Consider the following 4,887-nt stretch of genomic DNA (forward strand, 5'->3'; position numbering starts at 1 on the left):
GCCCGCCGGGAGCCCCGCACCGCAGCGCGGCCGCGCCGGGTCCCCCTCGCCTGCCGCCCCCAGCCCGCGCTGCGCTCCGCTCTTATCACATCCCACAAACCTGCTGCTGCTGCCTCCCGGAATTAACCTTCTTCGATTTTTCCTATCTACGTGGCGATCCCCGGGTTCCTTCTAAACTGTTAACATCCCGTAGTGCCTTTTTTTTTTCCCTACACCCCCCACTCCTCGATACCTACTATTTTTAGGGAGAGAGAAAGCGGGAGAGACAGAGAAACAGAGAGGTTTAAAATGTTAAGAAGGACAGTAAACAGTGACAGAAGAAACCCTGAAAAATGTGAATTCTTCTATCGCAATTCCTGCCTTATTCCCCCCTCCTTTGTTCCTTAGCTGTAACTCAAGAACACCATAAACCTATATCCCCCTCCAAGACGAGAGAAAGGGGGGAAAAATCTACAGCCAAAAAAGAATGACTTGACTGTTCTGACGTTTGGTGTTTTGACATTAATGACATTAATGATATTGATGTTTCACCAGGAAAAAAGCACTAGGAATAAAAGAGGTGGGGGGAAAACGGAGGGGGGGGCACGACTTTAAAACTAAATTATCTTCGTTTCCTTATTCTTCCGTGACATTAAGTATACGTGTTTCTTCACTTGAATTTGAAATAGATGTATTGTTCTCAGGTGTTTCTTCATCACATTGTATTTAATTGTCTTCAGTCTTAGGAAATGTGTTGCCATCCTTCAGGCATGCACTTGAATGGACAATGGCATCCTTCTGTATCAGAGTCCCGTTTCGTTTACCATTTAAACCTAAAAGCTCTCTTTCCATCATACTCCCTCAATCTGATAACTGTAAACAGGTTTCAGAGATTTCATTTTTAGTCTCTGTTTGCATTTTTTTTCCACCGTGTAAACAGCGATGCAGCATATCGCCAGTTTCCTTATTACCTTCATTGACAGGGCACAGTGCCTGTGGAAATCTGCATACATATGCTCACACCTTTTTCATTGATGAGCTGGTGCAATGCTTAGGTGAGGCTTGGAAAACCAACAGAGTTGCTCTCACGAGCCCTTCAATGCCCCTGACTTTTCCTTAAGTTCGAGTCTTGAAGATTTTCCTGAAGTTTGAAGTAAGGTTTCTCTGGATTGGGGTAGAGGTCCTTCCCTGCTTTATTTGCAGATTCCGATTTTTGGAATAGCTGTACTTTCAGGCTGGCGGGTTTTATTTGGTTTTTTTGGGGGTTTGGTTGTTTTTTTTTTTTTAATCCTTTTTTTCCTTCCCCTTTCCAAAGACCTTTTCTTTCTTTTCTTTTTTTTTTTTTTTTTTTCCCTTTCTTCCTTCAAAACTATCAGGACCTTCACTCTGACCTTAAACATCTGCTTTTAGACACTCGGTTCCCCGACACTGGCCTGTGCTTCCTTAAGGGCAGCCTTAATTCATCATCAGGTGGGGATTTTCCTATTAGCGTTAGTTCCAGTACTTGCAAAACGTTCTCCTGGAGTAGAAGGTTTAGGGCCCAGAGAGGTGTATATTTCTGCCATCCTGGTTTTTGCTGGTTTGTTGTTGTTGTGCATGCATGCTTTTAATGGAAGGTTGTGATAAAACCTTCCTGCTGCTTTTTAGTGTTTAAGGCCTAAGACAAGGTTTTGATGTGTATCGCAGGAATCACGAACTTCAAAGGCATGTCAGCTCTAAGGTTACGGTTCACCTGCGCGGGGTCCTTGGTACTGTAAATATCTCCTGCGTGTAACTGTGACTTAGTGACCATTTCTGGTATACCCATTTCTGGAATAGCATTATCAAAAATCTGCACGTGTTCCTGCGGTGTATTCAGATGCTCTTTGAATAGTCATGTTTTTATCTTCAGTAGGGGGTATTTTAAAGTATGTCTATTCCTAGTTTTAGTTAATTATCTTTTAATGAAAGTGTCAGTCATATTCACATCTGCAGTATTAGGTTAAGATAATTAGATTTTCAAATGAGAAGCAATCTTCTTAAATCCCACACAGGAAAATATTTGTAGAAGATTCCGATTTATAATGACATCTGTACATTTTACCCTACTTTTCATCATAATAGTGTGCCCCCCTTCCCCCAAGAATGAAATATGTCTGGTAAAATATAGCAGATAAAATATTAATAAAATATCAATACTTGCAGGGAAACTGGAAGATGATGCATGTATATGCATGAAATCTGTATTGTATGCAAAGGGACCCTTTCCCTGGGCTGATATTTACTTCATTTTGATAAGACTGTTTACAGTTGATATTGTATATTCTGTAAGACTTTGCTTTTTACTTTGTTGGTATCTCCAAGCAATGACACGGTGGTCAACAAATAAATTGTGCTATGTTTTGTGTGACTGTATGTGTTCAGTGTATGTGAATATGTGTAGGGTGTGAGTGCGCACATGTGTGCATTTGTGTGCATATGTGTAAATAAACCCATCTTTATCTCTGTAGGGGTAGTTGTTCCCTACCTTAGGTATACCTTTCCTTTTACAGATGTCTGATACATTCATTAGCCCATTGAAAAAATGGGATGCAATTTTTTTTCTCATTAAATCCCCATTAAAAGAGAGAAAATGTAAGACATGAACAGACAGACAGAAATATCTCCCTGATGCAATAATTAATTTGGACCTGTTTCTTTTTAAGTTTCCAAACAGTTAAAAGAGCAAGTCTGCCACCCTCCCTTTTCTTTTTCTTTTTTTTTTTTTTTTTAATTTTCCCTAGCCATCTACTTTGTGTGCCTGTGCGTGTGTGTCTGTGTTACTAATGAAGTTTGCAGACTTGTGTTTGTATCCATGAGCTCCCTTCTGCTGCCCCTTCTTCTCTGGGCTGGCTCTGTGGCTCCCGCAGCCCCGGCGAGCCCCCGGCAGCCGCGGCAGCTCCGGCTTCTCCGGCTCCAGGGCTGCGCGTCATTTGCAGCCCGGAGAATGTTGATCACCTCACTAATTACACCTCTCCCTCTCCTCTTCCCTCTCCTCTCCCTCTTCCTCGCTCTCCCTCTCCCTCGCTCTCTTCAGTCTCTCTCCTCTCTCTCTCTCTCTCTCCCCTCTCTCTCTCTCTCTCTCTCTCTCATTCCCAGAGTGCATATCGGGAATAGACACACAAAGACATGCGCACTCAACTTAATCAGCCATTTTTTTAAACAGGGCTAAAACGATAATAATTAGCAGAATAAAGACATATCGGATTTTCATTTCCTTTCCTCCTTTTCCCAACCCCTTCACAACCAAACAGCGAGACCGCGGTCGGCACATGCTTTAACAACTCCCGGACCCCAAAGGACCGCTCCATGCCCCCCACTTCTTGCTCAATCATTTTTATTTTCACCCAATAAAGTTGGAGGATTATTTTTTTTTTATTATTTTTTTAATGAACCTTCTCTCGTTTACTTGGATGTGATCAGCTGTTAAGTAAATAAAGCAAAACAAAAAAGAGAGGCGAAGATCCAGTAGGAACTGCGAGGGGAAATGGAAAGTAAGTTTTTTCTTTAACTTTTATTGAGTAGTTTGTGTTAAATTTAGGTCGAGTATCGATTATCTTTCCAGGCTGATCTTGCACAATCTTTGATATTTCGCTCTCGCTCTCTCTCTCTCTCCCCCTCTCTCTGTGCCTCTTTCTCTCTCTCACATACACACACACACACTCACATCCCCAGATCCCATGTACCTCTCCCCTCTCTCTCTCCCCCCTTTTTCTGCCTGTTTCCCCACTTTTAGGTACAGTATTTGCTCTCATTTCGGAAGGAGGGGCTGCTTTTTCTCTCTCCCTTCTTTCTTTCTCTCACTGCCTTTCTCTTTTATTCCGGGGGTTACGTTTTGTTTGTGTAATATTTTTTTGTTTTGGTTTGGGGCTGTGGATTTCTTTTTTTTTTTTTTTTTCTTTTTTTTTTTTTTTTCTTTTTCTCTTTTGGGCTGTAACTTTCAGATTAGGTGGAAGACCCTGCTTGCTTTGCAGAAGAGGTTCGGGGGATGCCCCCCACTTTTTATTTCGCTCTTTTTTTCTAGGGAGCTCGGGGAGGGGGGAATACTGTCAGATTAGGAAAGACGTTACGGCTGTCAGAAGTCATCCCTTCCCAGCCCCTTTAGAGCTCGCAGTCTTCGTTCGCAGCTCAGTCCCCCCCAAAACTTTGAGGTGCCTTTTGAAGGCACATTCTGCTCTCCCACCCTCCTTGTCTCTCCTCCTCATCTCCACCCCCCTCGGCCTCTCAAACTTTCGCTTTCGGGCGAGGGGGGAGATGCTAGCAGGGCAGTTGGGACCCTGACTGCGTGCGTGTGTACAGGAGAAGGTGTGGGGTGCTTTTTCCCCTCTCCCCCCCTCCTTCTCCCCCCTTTTCTTTTGCAGGTAGGTTTCTCAGGAGCAGAGGCAGGGTGGCCGTGCGGGCGTGTGTGTGTGTGTGTGCGCAGGGGATCGCGCTGCTGGCTGCCGGCTCTGGCAGCAGGAGGAAGAGGAGCCCGTTAGGAGCGCGCTCTGCGTCTCTGTCAGTTTCGCCGCGCGGCGCGGGGAGGCGGCCCGGCCCGGCCCGGCTGGGCTCGGCTCGGCTCGGCTCGGCTCGGCTCGGCTCGGCTCGGCTCGGCTGAGCGCCGAGTGGCCCCGCTGGCAGGGATGTGGGAATGTGCGGCTGCCCCTGCCTGCGGGCGGCTGCCGGCCGGGGCGCCGGCGGCATCCCCGCCGTGCCGAGCCGCTCTGGAGGAAAGGCTCTAGCGGGCGGGGTCGGGGACTGTTTTCAGCGAAGCCTTTCTGAGATTTTTTGAAAGGGAGTGGTGGTTGTTTTGCGGGACAGGCGTCTATTATTTTTTTTAAACCGAGGGCTAAGGTGTATAAACAAAAGACAGCCAACAGACCAAAAAAAAAAAAAAAAAAAAAGAAAAAG

General features: G+C 45.4%; 1 protein-coding gene and 1 long non-coding RNA gene across 3 annotated transcripts in view; one reads left to right on the forward strand and one right to left on the reverse strand.

The window, feature by feature from the left end:
- LOC121668603 overlaps positions 1-4,887 on the reverse strand; it is a 30,214-nt gene that overhangs the window by 24,747 nt on the left and 580 nt on the right. The window lies entirely within an intron of this gene.
- The window catches only part of ZFHX4 (zinc finger homeobox 4), a 149,112-nt gene continuing 147,312 nt past the window's right edge, over positions 3,088-4,887 (forward strand). For both annotated transcript variants that reach the window (XM_042036483.1, XM_042036487.1), the window contains exon 1: positions 3,088-3,491. The gene's annotated coding sequence lies outside the window, so the exon portion shown is untranslated. The remainder of the gene's footprint in view (positions 3,492-4,887) is intronic.

This window comes from Corvus kubaryi, unplaced genomic scaffold, assembly GCF_017639235.1.
Source record: "Corvus kubaryi isolate FWS band 111438036 unplaced genomic scaffold, C.kubaryi_AGA036_p1.0 37385, whole genome shotgun sequence".
Classification (NCBI taxonomy): domain Eukaryota; kingdom Metazoa; phylum Chordata; class Aves; order Passeriformes; family Corvidae; genus Corvus; species Corvus kubaryi.